A 16,902-nucleotide genomic window follows, 5' to 3' on the forward strand; every position below is an offset into this window, starting at 1 on the left:
TCAGATTCAGTTTATTACAATCATAGATCAATATACAGTTCAGATCCAGATATGGGTCCTTAAAAGTGAATATTGGGGTGTGTGTTTGTGTGTGTGTGAAATTAATATAAATTGGAAAAAGTTAACAAAAAACCAAACAAGAGCCTGTATTAACCATCTCCAACACACCATGTGTGGATCTTAATTGCAGCCATACAGAATTGGGCCACCAATACATTCAACATGATGTCTGAAAAGTGAGCCTGAATACAGGCCCCTCAAATGCATGGTGTACTGCTGTACCTATGTTCAATATACAATGTGAATAATGTACCTGTGTACACTGTACATTTGTTGTACAACATGGCGTGTGAATACGGCTCATGTGACGGCAGCTTCCCACTCAGTAGGCCATTTTCAAGATTACACCTGGGGAAGTAGAGACCTCTCTGTGACATCTTCATAGCAATTGTAACATGTCCTCCACTCTAAGGAAAAGCACTCAAAGTAAAGATTTTTTTTTAAAAAAGGATAATTTGTAGCTTACCAATTCAAATTCTTGGAAAGCTCAGACTTTGGTTCATATCCAATGTGCATCAGAACAAAGCAGTCTTCCTTTTTCATTTCAATATCCTTTGGGGAGGAAAGGAAAAAAAATGTGCTCAGGATGATCAATAACTCTCCACACATTCCATACTGACTGAGTTTGCCAGATTAAAAAGAATATTTTAAAACCCATCTATTCTTTCCAATTTTACTGCTGGTTAGCTTTATCATTTCTGTGGCTATATTAAAAAATTATGCTTGCTTTTTTTGGTTATGCTTGCTGAGGAAACAATGGAACCAAAAGGCAATGCTTAACTATAGTTAACTGTGCAGGGGAAACTACACAGAGGTCAGGAGCTTTTTGCTAAGGATTGTCAAGTACTGTAAACCTTCTGCAAATCAACGGAGATCCTAGTTTCTTTCTTGCTCTTCTAAAAAGCAAGTTGTACTTGTACACTGCTACTTCTAGTAAGTCACTGGCCTCTGTTTCAGTGGCGTAACTATAGGGGGGACTGGGGGGGGCATGTGCCCCAGGCGCCACCCCAGCGGGCCACGTGGGGGGCGCCAAAAAGTGGCTTCCCCCCCCACCCTCCTGGATCGCCCGCCAAGTGTGGCGGCATGCATGCGGTGGCAATTCAGCGGCGGGTTGCCCGCTGAGTGGCGGCGGGGGCGGGTCGCCCGCTGAGTGTGGCGGTGGCTGGTGTGGTGGCTGGCAGCATCCCATGGCCTGTGTAGCAGCGGCGTGGAGTGCAGGCAGCGACGCCGAGCCGAGCGGCCCGGAGTCGCTTCCCAACTGCGCAGGTGCGCCAGTTGGGGAAAAATCCATTTTTTTTGCGCTGGGTTTGGGTGATAACTTTGTTTGCAGTAAAGCCTCCAAGGCACCCCTCCTGTCCTTTCTATAGAGTTTATATCCAGGGATAACAGTGGATATAACGCGCCGGGCCACTTTCCCCATGGAATATGGGACATCCTGACGAATCTGGTACTGTCAAGAGATTTGCAATTATAAGTCCAGTGGCTCACATGGTGAGCCTTACCTTGGAAGGCTCACCATGTTCCCTTTCTGATGGTCTTCCACACTATATGAAGACCTTTATTTTCTAACAGGCATTTAACCTGCTGATAGGGGTGTGCACTGTGCACGAAACTGGGTTCGTGCAGCAGTTCGAATTCAAACTGGTTTGTGAGGTAAGCCCTGACATACTGATTTTGATTATTTTATTTCCTGTTTTTCCTCTCATTTTTCCTCACCACTCTGAGTATTTTTATAATGGAAAGGCCAAATTAAAAATATATATAATAAATACATTCTTCCGAGACCTATTTATAACTAGGTCTCCAGCATCCTGACACAGTGGCCCACCAGATGCCACTGGGAGCCTACAGGCAGCAGTTGAGGGCATGCCCTCCCGCTTACTGTTATTCACCTGCAAATGGTACTCAGAAGCAGCCTGCCTTTGAGGCTGGAGGTGGCCTATAGCCTTAAGACTAGTAGCCAATGATAGACCTCTACTCCATAAAGTTATCCAAACCCCTCTTAAAGCTTTCCAGGTTGTTGGCTGTCACCACATCTTGTGGCAGAGAATTCCACAAGTAGATTATGTGTTGTGTGAAAAAGTACGTGTGAGAGAGAATTTCTCGCTATCCACTTTCTCCACACCATGCATGATTTAATGACCTCTATCATGTCTCCCCACAGTCATCTTTTTCTAAACTAAACAGCCCCAGGTATTGTAGCCTTGCTTCATAAGAAAGGTGTTCTAGGCCCTTGATCATCTTGGTTGCCCTCTTCTGCACCTCTTCCAGTTCTACAATGTCTTTTTTTAGATGTGGTCATCAGAATTGTACGCAGTACTCCAGGTGTGGCCGCACCATAGTTTTGTATAAGGGCATTATAATATTAGCAATTTTATTTTCAATCCCCTTCCTAATGATCCCTAGTATAGAATTGGCCTTTTTCACAGCTGTCGCACATTGAGTCGACACTTTCAATGAGCTGTCCACCATGACCCCAAGATCCCTGTCCTGGTCAGTCACCGACAGCTCAGATCCCATCAGCATATACTTGAAGTTGGGGTTTTTCATCACAGTGTGCATCACTTTACACTTGCCAACATTGAACCGCATTTGCCATTTTGTCAACCACTCACCCAGTTTGGAGAGATCCTTTTGGAGCTCCTCACAATCCATTTTGGATTTCACTACCTGAAAGAGTTTGGAATCATCTGCAAATTTGGCCACCTCGCTGCTTACCCCTGCTTCTAGATCATTTATGAATAAATTAAAAAGCACCGGTCCCAGTACAGATCCCCGGGGGACCCCACTTCTTACTTCCCTCCATTGTGAAAACTCTCCATTTATCCCTACCCTCTGTTTCCTGTCTTTTAACCAGTTAGCAATCCATACATGTACTTGTCCCCTTATCCCATGACTGCTAGGTTTCCTCGGGAGTCTTTGATGAGGAACTTTGTCAAAAGCTTTTTTGAAGTCCAGGTATACTATGTCCAGTCCACCTAGGTTTTCTGCCTTGTTAGATTCTATCCCTTCTTTAACATACAGTGCTACCACCTCCAAGGCACCCCTCCTGTCCTTTCTATAGAGTTTATATCCAGGGATAACAGTGTCCCACTGGTTCTCACTGTTCCACCATGTTTCTTTTATGCCCACTATATCTATTTCTGCATTAGCAACCAAGCACTCCAGCTCACCCTTTTTGGCTCGGAAGCTTCTGGCATTGGCATATAAGCACCTATACGCTGAAACTCTCACCTGGTGTATGCTATCTTTCATTTGACTTTTTGACCAGCTGGCGCAGCCTTCTGTCTGCTCTTTATGTGGTTCTGCTCTGTCCTCTTCTGTTTTATCTGAATCCTTTGCACCCTCACACTTTAAAGGATGGCATTTGCCAAACCGGGTACTGCTCAGCTCTTGTCGGCTATTCCCCAGGTGTCATTTTAAAAGCTGCTCTGCAACCTTTTTGATTTTAAGCACCAGTCTGGTTCCATCTTGGTTCAAGTGCAGCCCATCCCTTTTGTACAGGCCTTGCTTGCCCCAAAATGTATCCCAGTGCCTAACAAATCTAAACCCCTCCTCCTGGCACCAACGTCTCATCCACACATTGAAACCCCTCAGCTCTGCCTGTCTCACTGTACCTGCACGTGGAACAGGTAGCATTTTTGAGAATGCTACCTTGGGGGTCCTGGACTTCAATACGCTACCTATCAGCCTAAATTTGGCTTCCAGGACCTCCCAACTACATTTCCCCACTTCATTGGTGCTGACATGTACCACGACAGCTGTCTCCTCCCCAGCACTGCCTAAGAGCCTATTGAGATGCTGCGTGATGTCTGCAACCTCCGCACCAGGCAGGCAAGTCACTGTGTGGTCAACATGTGGGTCACAAACCCATCTCTCTAAACCTCTAGTGATCGAATCACCCACTACAAGGAGGCCGCCACCCCCCAGAGGAGTATCCCCTATGTGAGAGGATATGGGCTCATCTTCCACGGAAGGGGTCCCTTCTAAAGGAGCATTTCCCTCTTCCTCAGACCGATGTCCTCCTTGTCCAAGACCTTCATTCTCCCTGACAGCAGAGGAACTATCAGCCCTGGAGTGGGATGCCTCTACCACATCCCTGAAGGTCTTGTCTGTATGCCTCTCTGTCTCTCTGAGCTTCTCCAGATCCGCCACCTTGGACTCAAGGGAATGAATTTGTTCCCTGAGAGGCAGGAGCTCCTTGCACTGAGCACACACCTATGATTTCTGCCCATGGGGCAAATAGTCTTTCATGTGGCACTCTGTGCAATACACTGGGAAGTGCCCCCTCCTCTGCTGACTTTCTATCTTCATACTGGATTTGTTGGCTGTTTACAGTATTTAGACATAGTTTATTAGAAGGATAGGTCTCAGCTGTAATGATCAGCTATTCAACTGTTCAAACAGCCTTTCTCAAGGATATGAGGAAGGGATTTGTACTCACATTCTCTTCTCCACTGGGCTCCTTGTGATCAGAGGGGCTTGTTGCAGGCTCCACCGCACACTTCCTGCTAAACTCGTGCAAAACTCCAATGTCCTGTTTGCTATCCTTATTGGCTATGCTCTGTTGGCTATGCTTTCGGGCCTTCACCTCTTTTGTAGAGAGTAGGCTTCAAACTGAGACACAGGATGTGGGTCAAAGGTACGTTAAAGGAATGTGGGGCCTCCCCCAGCCCTAGCTGACTCCACCCCCTCCAGGCAGGGAAAAACAAAAACACTGAAGTTTGCTAGCCCTGGCAAATGCTAGCCATGGCCAATAACACACACACACACACACACACACACACACACACACACACACACACACACGGACTTATCCCTTAAAGAGAAACTAGCCCCTCAAAATCTCCCCTTCTCATGTTAGTTATTTTGAAAGGGGGGGAAGGCTAGATGTTGTTCTGTTTAGAAAAGCTTGTTTACCTCCTCAAGCTGCTTCTGCTCTTCCCAGAGTAGGTTTCAAATGAGCAAAGAATTAGTTGAAGATCATACAGTGGGCCTAGGGCTGTATGGGATTTGACCCTCAGGATTTCTGGGAATAATGCCCCTGAACACAGCCCCACCCCGAACCATTTGATTCTAGCATGTTCCAGAGGGAGAAGAGGAAGTTTGGACATCATAAAAGAGGCCCAATGGGCAAGCAGAAGCAGATGCTTGCAAATGTCAACTAAAAGAAAATATATCATGCTGGTTAGGGATGTGCATGGAACCATGGTGGTGCGGTTCGAATGTGGCAGGGGTCTTCCTTTAAGAGCAGGGTGAGGGTTCACTTACCCCTCCCACTGCTTTCCCTCCACCGGCATCAGTTCTTTTAATAGCCCATTGGGGCAGCAGCATACCTCCCTGCCGCCCCGTTGCCCTCGTCTTCCGGATATGTCCGGAAATTGCTGACGCGCCTGCGCCCCATAACGGGCCTCCAAGCCCGTTCCGTGCACATCCCTGATGCTGGAACATCAAGAACGTGGTATGTTTTTCTATTATGCTTTGCATAGTGGCCCCGTTTGGAAAGTGGGCACAATCTAGCAAATATTATGCACTATTACAGTGCAACACTATTACAGTGCAAAAGCAATGAGATTTAAAATTGCTTACTTTGGCTGGATCTAGAGATAGATGAGCCCCCCAGGAACATTTTCACGTGGGGCTTTTAAAATCTTTTAACTCGCGTCTCCTCCAGAATGGAGGGTGTGTATTCACATATCGGCCAGATTTACCTCGAAGTCCCTGCAAGTTATTGGGGAGCAGCTCACTCACAATTCTGGTTTTTTGTTGTATATTAGAGTGTAGCCCAATTTATATCCAGGGTTAAAAAAATTCCACTAATGGTGTCAGTTTTTATGGTTCACACTAAAGCCTCCCAGTAAACTCGTGGTAAAGCCTGCTGTGTGTAAAAGTCCCAGGCTCAGGGGAATACTCAGAAATATCTCTCCCCTCCAAGCAGTGTTCCCTTGAACAAGGATTCCCAGATGTTGTTGACTACAACTCCCATAATCCCCAAGCAAAAGACATTGCAGCTGGGGATTCTGGGAGTTGTAGTCAACAACATCTGGGAATCCCTGTTAGAGGGAACACTGCCTTCAAGTGCTCTAAATTTGCTCATGATTGTTGCCTTCTCTGAACTTCTTCCCTTGCAAACTCTCAACCTCCTGTGTGATCCCAAGCCCCCTTATCTGTCAGCTATAGCTCTTGGGCTCCTGAAGTGACCTTTATGGCAGCTCCAGTGACACGGTCTCTCTTCTTCACCTCCTTTTTTCTATTTCTCCCGACTACCCCACTGCTCTATTAGCTGCTCCAAAGATGTAGGAATGCAGTAGCAGAGGAGGGGGAAGGAATTTCTCCTATTTCAAGTATCCCTCCCTTCTCCCTTCATTTCTGGTGTGTGTTAGGGTAGCATGTCAGGGAACTGCAGCTACCTGCAGTTTGGCTATAGCTCATTGGCAGAGCACCTACTTTGAATGCAGAAGGCTGCAGGTTCAATTCCTGGCAAATCTAATTCTGAGCTAAATGGACTAATGGTGTGACACAGGAGGATAAAGCACTTTCCCATTAGTTCTGGAAAAGGTTGTGTTCAGATGACATGGGAAAACACAGATCCCAGGGCTCCCTATGCATGGTGCTTGACCATGCAATAGGGATGTGGGGAAGAGGGAGGGAGATCAAGGTGGGGAGGGAGATCAAGGTGGGGAGGGAGATCAAGGTGGAGAGGGAGATCTCCTCTCCCTGTGCTTTAGGCAGGAACTATAGAGTTTAGTCTCATACCAAAGATGAGTAACATGATCCACTAGAGTTTTCTATTCCAAGATTAGCACTTCTAAATTTCGGAAGCATCTCTAGCTAGATTGTACCCAATTTCAGCTGCTCTTGATTTATATTGGCAGTGCTGAATTGCCATATTCTGAAATAAGGGGGTAATGTTCACAATCAACCATGACAGGTAAAAGAAACAAAGGCTTTTATGTTTTATGAAAATGACTACTTATAAGAGGGCAAAGTCACAAGCAGAGCTATTCTGGACAAATTATATCTAGACATTTAGAATGCTCAGTTAAAATGATTTAGAAGCAAATGGCTGGAAGTTGTAAGAGCATTGACATTTGCAATTGATACATGAATTCCTGAAATGAACAGTGACCAAGAATTTGAAGTGGAATGTCAAAATGTCTTCAACAGTGCAGTGGTTTTATACAGTACATTCTAGATACAGCAGTGATTTTTCGGATAATGGTGCTGAAATTGCCTGATAAAATTGATTAATGTCTTTGACTGATCTGAAAATATATTGATGGAATTAGTTCAAAAAAAGATGCACATGATAGTCAAGGAAGATCATACTACTGAAATAAATCCTGAAGCCATGAAACAGGATAATGGAGTATTTCTCCTTGTCATCATCAAGAAGTGGCATTCACTCCCTAAATGCCAGTCTACAGGCAGTAATGGACTGAATGACAGATAACAAACAAGATGGAGGTGCTCGTTGTAGGGCAGGCGTTCCCAACCTGTGGTACTCCAGATGTTAATTAATTAATTAATTAATTAATTAATACATTTCTATACCGCCCAAAACGCAAGTTCTCTGGGTGGTTTACAAAACCATTTTAAAAGCCAATAAAAGATTAAAACATTTCAACAATTAAAATTAAAAAGATAAAACTATTAAAATGCAATTAAAACACAATTAAATCAGTATCTAATCAAAAGCCTGGTTGAACAAATGAGTCTTGACTGCCCTTTTAAAAGTTGTAAGAGATGGGGAGGCTCTTATTTCAGCAGGAAGTGTGTTCCAAAGCCTCAGGGCAACAATGGAGAAGGCTCGTCCCTGAGTAGCCACCAGACGAGCAGACAAACCTCTCCAGATGATCTCAGTGGGAGGTGTGGTTCATAGCAAAGAAGACGTTCTCTTACATACCCAGGGCCCAAGCTGTTTAGGGCTTTATAGGTTATAAACAAAACCTTGTACTCTGCCCGGAAACTTACCGGCAGCCAGTGTACTTGTTTTAAGATAGGAGTGATATGGTCTCTCCAAGATGACCCAGAGATCAATCTGGCCACCACATTCTAGACTAACTGCAGTTTCCAGACTACGTACAAAGGCAGCCCCACATAGAGCACATTGCAGTAGTCAAGTCTGGAGGTGACCAGCAGATGTACTACTGTTATGAGGTCATTTATGTAAAGACCTCAGTAACCTCATGTAAATATTATGTAAATGACATTTAAACCACCCAGAAACGCAAGTTTTGAGGGGTATAAAAATATGTTAAATAAATAAATAAATAAATAAATAAATAAATCTCACGAAATGGACGCAGCTGGCGTATCAACTGAAGCTGATAAAAGGCACCTCTGGCCACTGCCTCAACCTGGGACACCAGGGAGAGACTTGGATCCTCCATCTTATCTGGATTCAGTTTCAGCTTGTTACCTCTCATCCAGCCCATCACTGCCTCCAGGCAGGCATTTAGGGAGGTTATGCCTTCTCCTGATGACGTTGATATGGAGAAATAGATTTGGGTGTCATCAGCATACTGACAACACCCTGCACCAAATCTCCTGATGATCTCTCCCAGCGATTTCATGTAGATGTTAAACAATTTCGGAGACAATACAGAGCCCCGAGGGACACCATACCGAAGTTCAGTTGTTGAAGAACAACAGTTGCTGAAGAACAACAGTTGAGAGACAACATCTGGAATCTCACCCCCAACCCCCTCAGATGCCTCTCACCCCCAACCCCCTCAGATGCTACAGAAGGATACTATGGTCGATAGTACTGAAAGCCGCCAAGAGGTCCAAAAGGACCAACAGAGTCACACTTCCTCTGTCAATTCCCAATTGGAGATCATCCATCAGGCCGACCAAGGCAATCTCCACCCCACAACCCATCCGAAAGCCGGTCTGAATGGGGTCTAGATAATCAGTTTCATCCAAGACTGCCTGGAGCTGAGAGGCCACCACCCTCTCAATTACCTTGCCCAGCCACAGAAGGTTGGAGACAGGCCTATAGTTGCTCAACTCTGAGGAATCCAGGGCAGGATTCTTCAGAAGTGGTCTAATAATTGTCTCCTTAAGACAAGGAGGCATCCTGCCCTCCCTCAGAGAAGCATTTATAATATCTACCAGGCCTTCTACGACAACTTCCCTGCCAGATAGTATTAGCCACGTCAGGCAAGGGTCAAGAGAACAGGTGGTAGGCCGTATTGCTCCAAGCAGCTTGTCCACATCCTCACGAGTCACAAACTGGAACTGATCCAGCCTAACCACATAAGAGGAGTTGCTGGACACCTCTGATTCAGACACTGCAGTAAGTGTGGGGTCTAAATCCAAGTCGGCCCAAATACAAGAGATTTTTAAAAATCACCAAAAAATCATTAAACACATCACAGCGGGTAATAGATGGTTCCAAATTCTGATTCATGGGAGAAGGGGCACTCACTAGCCCTCTCACAACCCTGAACAACTCCACTGGATGTGAACTTGCAGACGCAGTACGGGCCGAAAAGAATTGCTTCTTTGCTACCCGTATTGCCAGAGCATAGGTCTTCAAATGTGCCCTATGTTGTAATCTGTCGGAATTGAGTCAAGTCTGCCTCCACTTGTGCTCCAGTCATCTACCTCACCGCTTCAGCCCCCATAGTTCTTCCATATACCAAGGGGCCAATTTTGAAGTGGGTCGGAGAGGACACTTAGGTGAGATCATGTCTACTGCCCTGGTGAGCTTGCCCTGGACCATTCTAATGGGCCCCTGCAAAGGTGGGGTGTGACTGTGAGTCCAACCTTAACCAGATGGTGGTCCGTCCATGACAATGGAGAAATCACAGGAGTCCCCGCCCATGGAACACCACCCTGATCAGAGTGAAAGACCAGATCAAGCGTGCAACCTGCAATGTGCGTCAGTCCCAAAACCTTTTGGGATAGGCCCAAGACCTTTTGGGATAGGCCCACAGTTGTCATGGCCACTATGAACTCCTGAGCTGCCCCAGACAAATTGGTCCCAAAGCGGACATGGAAGTCCCCCAGCACCACAAGCCCAGAGGTGTAACTATAGGGGGGGGCAGGGGGGGCACGTGCCCCGGGTGCCATCTTTTCTGGTCACATGGGGGGCGCCGCCATGACAATTTTTTTTTAAAATTTTTTGTTAATACAAATGTTTCCTGCTCAGTGCAGCAGTGCTGCAGCAGTCAAGGGAGCGCGTCGGCGCCCCCTCCCCCATGAGCGGTCCCTTCCGTGCTGCCCGCGCCCCCCCCATTGCTTTGCTGGCGCCTGGCAGCCAGTCAATGGCCTGGCTTGGCAGCGGCGGGCGCTTGTGAGGAAAAACCTAAGTACAATGTAGTATGTTGGGGGGCGCGGGGGGGCGCCATTTCAGTGCTTGCCCCGGGTGCCGTTTTCCCTAGTTACGCCTCTGCACAAGCCTGGGAGACCCCAACACCAAACCCGAGACCAAGTCCGTCAGCTCAGTTAGGGACTCCATTGGGCAGCGGGGCGATTGGTAAACCAAGAGAAGTCCCAGTCTATCTCTGGTCCCCAAACTTAGGTACACACATTCAATATGGTCAGACACTTCCACAGGGATCCTGGTCAGGGAAAGGTTATTCTTATAGACCACAGCCACTTCACCTCCCCACCCACGTCCCTGCACTCGCTCCTCAACAGAATACCCTGGAGGGAGAAGCTGGGAGCACACTGGGCCACCAGCCTCCCCTAACCAAGTCTCTGTAATACATACCAGGTCTGCCCCTTCATCCAGAATCAAATCATGGATAGTTTCTGACTTATTCTGGACAGACTTGGCATTACAGAGGAGCAAGGTCAGAGTCTGTGGGAGGTCCACACTGCTCCCCAAGGTCAAAGAGCTGGCAGGGCAGCCAGAAGGGGAAACAGCTAATAGATTTCTGACTTCCCTTCCCCTGTAATGATGCGTTGACCTACCAACATTACTTCCTCTATTCCCCACCACCACCGGCATAGCTATCCCACAGTCAGTGGACACACTCCCTGTCTCCTCATCCCTTGATAAACCAAGACACATCTGAAACACCCAGGATCCAAAAACAACAACAGAAGCCAAAAAATATCACCAGGGCCTCACCCTCATTGCCCCCCCAAGGGGGCAACCCCCTTTGGTGGTGACTAATTTGGTGGTGGGCCCACCACCACAGTGCAGCAGACCTTTTATAAGCCCAGGAAGATGGCTACTCTGAGCAGCTGACCCTCAGGAACTGCTGACTCACCCCCTCTGGCCCCGATCCCACACAGACTCACCTGAAGGGCAGCCACAGCCCCACAGGCTAGGGGGCACTCAGGCTGGCAAGCTGACAATAGCAGACAGTAACCACTCAGGCTCTCACCACTGGGCAGCCACTGTCTCTGGGAAGCAGATGCTAAAGCCTCCTCCTTCCTACAAGGCCTCTGGCAACTAAGGCTGAACTACAGCTGAACTACAACTCTGAACTACAACTCCCACCATCTCCACTCACAATTAATTGTAGCTGAGGATGATGGGAGTTGTAGTTCAGCAACATCTAAAGCAAGAATTCTCAGCGTTGGGTCCCCAGATGTTATTGGACTTCAGTTCTCATAATCTCCAACCAAAGGCCACTGGGGCTGGGGATTATGAGAGTTGAAGTCCAATAACAGAGACCCAAAATTGAGAATCCCTGATCTAGAGTACCACAGGTTGGGAACCCCTGTTGTAGGGGAATGGAACTCGATGGATGGGATGGATCTTCCTGTCCTCAGTGGGGTGACACTCCCCCAGAAGGAACAGATATGTAGTTTGGTAGTGCTCTGGGATCCTGGCCTCACTCTGGTATTTATTTATTTACTACAGTTATATTCTACCCCATACAAAAATGTTCCTTGGGTGGTATCTCAGGTGGAGGCTGTGGCTAAGAGCGCTTTTCAGCAGCTTTGGACAATTCAACAGCTAGGCCCATTCCTTGATCAGAATGACCTCAGAACAGTGGTGCACCAGCTGGAAACCTCCAAACTCAACTTCTGCAATGCGCTCTGTGTAGGGCTGCCTTTGTACGTAGTCCGGAAACTTCAGTTAGTTCAAAATGCGGCAGCTATATTGGTCTTCAGGATAACCAGGAGAGACCACATGGTGCCTCTATTAAACAGCGGCACTGGCTGCCAAGTGTTCGTTATTACATTTAAAGCCTTAAACAGCATAAGTTCCAGTTACTTTAGAAAGTAGGGATGTGCATGAGCCAGTTCGACGCCTCCTTTAGGAAGCGCCGAACTGGCTTGGCGCCAGCGTTTGATACAGCTCAACGTAGTGGGAAGCAATTCCCTTTCAAACTCGGCAAGTTGCTCCTTACCGGTGGCAGCACCCGCTCTTCAAAAGGCTTGCGTGGCTGTGGTGCTATTCCTGGCCATATGCGTGCTGACACCATGCAGAGGCTTCCGGGAGCAGCACCGCAGCTGCATGTGGTATTTTGAAGAGTGGGTGCTGCTGCTGGAAAAGCAGCAGGGCGGGAATGGGAACCGCTCCCACCCTGCCGGCGGCTGCACAGCTCTATTAGAAAGTGCCTTCTTTTGCATGATCCCCACTGCACATTGAAGTCCTTTGGAGAGGTCCGCCTACAGCTGCCACCAGTTTGGTTGCGACTCAGGATTGTGCCATCTTCACATCTACTCCTAGGTTGTGGAATGTGCTGCCCACAGAAATCCGAAGCTTAGCAACATTACTAGTCTTCAAGCGAGCCCTTAAAACTTACTTCTTTGGTTTGGCCTTCTAGGGTTTGTAAACTGTTTTTGATTTGTTTTAGGGTCTGATTGTTTTGTTGGTTTTAATTGACTATGTCTTTGTTTTGTTGTTGTGAACTCCCCAGAGCTGATAAATGTGGCAGTGTGTGTATGTATGTGTGTGTGTGTGTATGTATGTATGTGTGGAGATATATATATATATATATATATATATATATATATATATATATATGAATGAACATAAAAAATTAATAAGCCACTTACTGGCATATGGCCTGCATGATGACACAAACAAAGAAGATAATTTTTCTCTAAACACCAACCAAGCAACATGGAAATATAAAAATTACTGCTGCTAGCTATCAAAACATTTATTCAAAGGCTGTTATTTTAGAACTCTGAGGTTGAAAAAAAGAATAAATGGGGATTCAAATATAAAAATTAAGAAAACTACAATGTTTTTGAGGCTAAAGATCTATACAGAAAATTATTCAAACCATATGGGAATAGCAAATGTGTAGATCAAGGAAAACGCAAAAGCAAAATGTTGTCCTAAAACATTCCAGTTAAAAATGAAGTTTGCAATGTGTTGGAAGTTGGGCCTTGGGAAGGGGGACCTATGGACCTATGGACAGTAGGATCACCTTTCGACCTATCACTTTTCATGGCAGAAGAGGACTTATCTGATCACCAGCCTATCCGGAATCTTTTTTCTTATTCAGTCCAATTAGTTGCCTCTAGTGCGAATAGTCTGTTGCTGTCTTTTTACTATGCGTCACTGAAGGAGGTCTTCCTGGAGTGCAGCTGCTGCTGGACCTCAGACTGGTGTGCTCTCTCAGAGAGTGGCCCAGGAGTTCCCAGGCATGTTTGCTGCCTACAGAGGAAGAAAAGCAGGCATCAAGCAACTTCCTGCCCACTACTGCTCCCACCCTAATGACTTTACTAAAATGACCTCACTAGCATACTAGTAATGACCTTACTAGCAACAGCAGCAGCAACAACAAATATTTATATACCACTTTTCAGCAAAAGTTTCCAAAGTGGTTTACACAGAGAAATAATAAATAAATAAAGATGGCTCCCTGTCCCCAAAGGGCTCACAATCTAAAAAGAAACATAAGATAGACACCAGCAACAGTCACTGGAAGTACTGTGCTGGGGGTAGATAGGGCCAGTTACTCTCCCCCTGCTCAATAAAGAGAATCACAACTTTTAAGAGTTGCCTCTTTGCCCAGTTTGCAGGGGCATAGAACTAGCATACTCTGCTACTCCTTGTCTGAAGCTTGCCACTGGGCTTAAACTGTGGCTGAAAAATGCTAGGGCCTGTGTCAGGCCATAGTTTTCCTCACATGGGTGGCACTGCAGCATTGCCATGCTCACAGCCAGAGGCGCTCTAATCCCCAGACCTTGAGGCCCCTGTCCGTGGCCTCCAAGGTCCAGGGGAGGCCTCCAAATGTCCAGGGGGGCTCAGGCAGCCACTCCATGCTCGTCCTGCCAAACCTCAATTTTTTAAAATTACAGCCACCGCGTGGCCGAGGGGTGGCTGCCAGGGGGTGAGTGGAGCAGTCCTTCTCCGCTATCCCCTATGCCCCCTCCCCGGCGGTGGCCAGATTAACCCTGGGCCCATCCGCTTAGGTCATCATCTTATACCAACTGTGAGAATTGCCTGAGAGATCGTAGCAAGCCTGTGATGTCATGGGCTAGTGATGATCCCTCAACTGTGCTGGCACACCTCACAGTTGGTAGAAGAAACTGGCCCGAGCGGACTGGCCAGCATTGTTCCAGCCGCCACCACAGTGGGGAGAGCACTGTTCCTCTCACCCCTTGGCAGCCACCCCTCGGCTGCACGGTGGCTGTAATAAAAGAGGAAAAACCAGTGGTTCAGTGAGGCCCCCCCAAAGTAGGTTTTGGGGGGCCTCTCATGGAGGGGCTCGGGGCTGGGAGGTCCAGGCACCCAAATCAGCTAATTGCGCCCCTGCTCACAGCCTGGAGTAGTCCATAGGCACACGGGATAAACAAGGAACACTCACTGGCAGTGTAGGGAGGAAAAGAATGTAGTCCTGGCAAGGGTGAGGCACGGAGCTGGCTACAGAACAGGCCCTGCTTGATGGTCCAAAGAATCAGCCACAGGGAACAGGAGCCAAAAATACAAGTGTAGAGAGTGGAGTTCAGGGTCTGGGAGATGATCAGGGAGTACTACTACTATGGAAATGTATATACCGCTCTTCAACCAAAGTTCTCAAAGCAGTTTACATGGAAAAATAAATAATATATAAATAAAATGGTTCCCTGTCCCCGAAGGGCTCTTTGTTGTTCCGTATTGGAAGCCGAAATTCCCTGCCAGAGGCCCAGAAATTACCTATTTGCCCTTGAAATTCCCTGCAGGAATTAAAATTATATATGCAATAGACAGGAAATTGATCAGTTGTTTCTAAGTTCTCTCCCTTTCTCTCTCTCTTCCCCCTCGCAAAACAATTTTTACTCGGCAAAAGGCCACATACTTATCATCCCATAGCAAAATACGCTAGCAGAATTATATATACTCGCTTTCAAAATAGTAAGATGTGTTTATTTAAGAAGCAGTATATGTGGTATATGTGTGCACTTTAGGAATACACAACAGTACTTCACATAATTGTAGTAAAGGCTATTGATTCCCTTCCTTATACATACATAGTCTACTAACCCAAATGCAGCACAAACTGGATACGTACATGGAAATGCAATCATACGATACGTACTCATGCCTCACAAGTTTGGAAATGAAAGTGAAAGTAGTCTGCAACACTATTGCGTCTATTTGTAGTTGCTCAAAAACAGAAAATTATCTCCTCTAGTCAGATAAAGGAACAACAAGGAAAATAAACGTTATCTAAAATTCCCTGCATCGCCTGAAATTTTCCCTGCATTTCCCCTGCATTTCACCACTTTTTAGGTGGGGTTCCCTTTCCCCTGATTTTTGAAGCTAGAATTCCCTGCATTTGGGTGAAATCTCTTCCGGGAACATCTCTAAAAGTGCTTACAATCTTTGCCCTTTAAAACATAAGGCAGACACCAGAAACAGCCACTGGAGGGATGCTCTGCTGGGGCTGGGTAGGGCCAGTTGCTCTCCCCCTGCTAAATATAAGAGAATCGCCACTTTAAAAGATGCCTCTTTGTTCATTTAGTGAGGGTGACTTCCTTGTAGCAATCCAGCAGAATCCTAAGGGCAAGAAGAAGTTTATATAGGCCACAACAGAACCATGCCCTTCCCTGCAAGCTGAAAAAACTCCCGAGTAGACTTATGTCAGTCCTTCTCATGAGTATACCCATCCAAGAGGCAATCTTCAGGCAGCCAGTTATGCTTCTGCACCAGCCCTGGAGGGTCTCTCACTAGGGGTGTGCACAAAACCGGCTGGCCCGGTTTGGTTCGAGTCAGAACTAGTCTCGAACCAGGCTGGGGAAGTTCAGTTTTGCCCCCCTTGAACCTCCTCAGTTCGGTGTGTGTGGGGGCTCTTCATGAATATATATATATTTTAAAACCTTTAAAAAAAATATCCACGAACCCCTCCGAATGGCTGGGAGTGGGGTTAGGTCCGATGTCAAGCTGAACTGGGGGGGGGGGTTCAACTCGACATTGAATCATCAAACTGAAGTGGTTTGACTTCGAACAGGTTTGGATTTGAACCTGTTTGCACATCCCTATCTCTTACGCCTTTCTGCTCCTCTGATGGAATCCCTCCATAATCTTGAAGGGGATTCCTTGGGGAGATGGGAGGTCAAAAATGTGTCCCGTGGAGCTACAATTTGTGAGGGTCCTGAACAGTGTTCCCTCTAACAAGGATTCCCAAATGTTATTTACTACAACTTCCATAATCCCCAAGCAAAAGCCATTGCAGCTGGGCAATTTGGGAGCTGCAGTCAACATCTAGGAATTGTGTTCCTGAAGGGGTCAGTTCCTCAAAATCTGGGTCTGGTATAAAGGTGGGGGCTAAGTCTGCATGTGAGGTGCATTCAGGTGGAGGAATGGAGCATCTTCTAGGTCATGGGTTGGATGGGGATTCTAGTGGGTCTTCTATGATTAAGGGTCCAGGAGTATAGGCATACTGTCATTCTCAAGCAGTTCTTCAGCCACCAGTTCATTGTCCAAGGAGA

At 46.7% G+C, this 16,902-nt stretch overlaps 1 protein-coding gene across 3 annotated transcripts in view; it reads right to left on the reverse strand.

Moving 5' to 3' along the window:
• ANKRD50 (ankyrin repeat domain containing 50) overlaps positions 1 to 16,902 on the reverse strand; it is a 210,816-nt gene that overhangs the window by 61,608 nt on the left and 132,306 nt on the right. For all 3 annotated transcript variants that reach the window (XR_008308336.1, XR_008308334.1, XR_008308335.1), the window contains exon 7: positions 527 to 612. The gene's annotated coding sequence lies outside the window, so the exon portion shown is untranslated. The remainder of the gene's footprint in view (positions 1 to 526; positions 613 to 16,902) is intronic.

Source organism: Hemicordylus capensis, chromosome 5 (genome assembly GCF_027244095.1).
Source record: "Hemicordylus capensis ecotype Gifberg chromosome 5, rHemCap1.1.pri, whole genome shotgun sequence".
NCBI lineage: Eukaryota > Metazoa > Chordata > Lepidosauria > Squamata > Cordylidae > Hemicordylus > Hemicordylus capensis.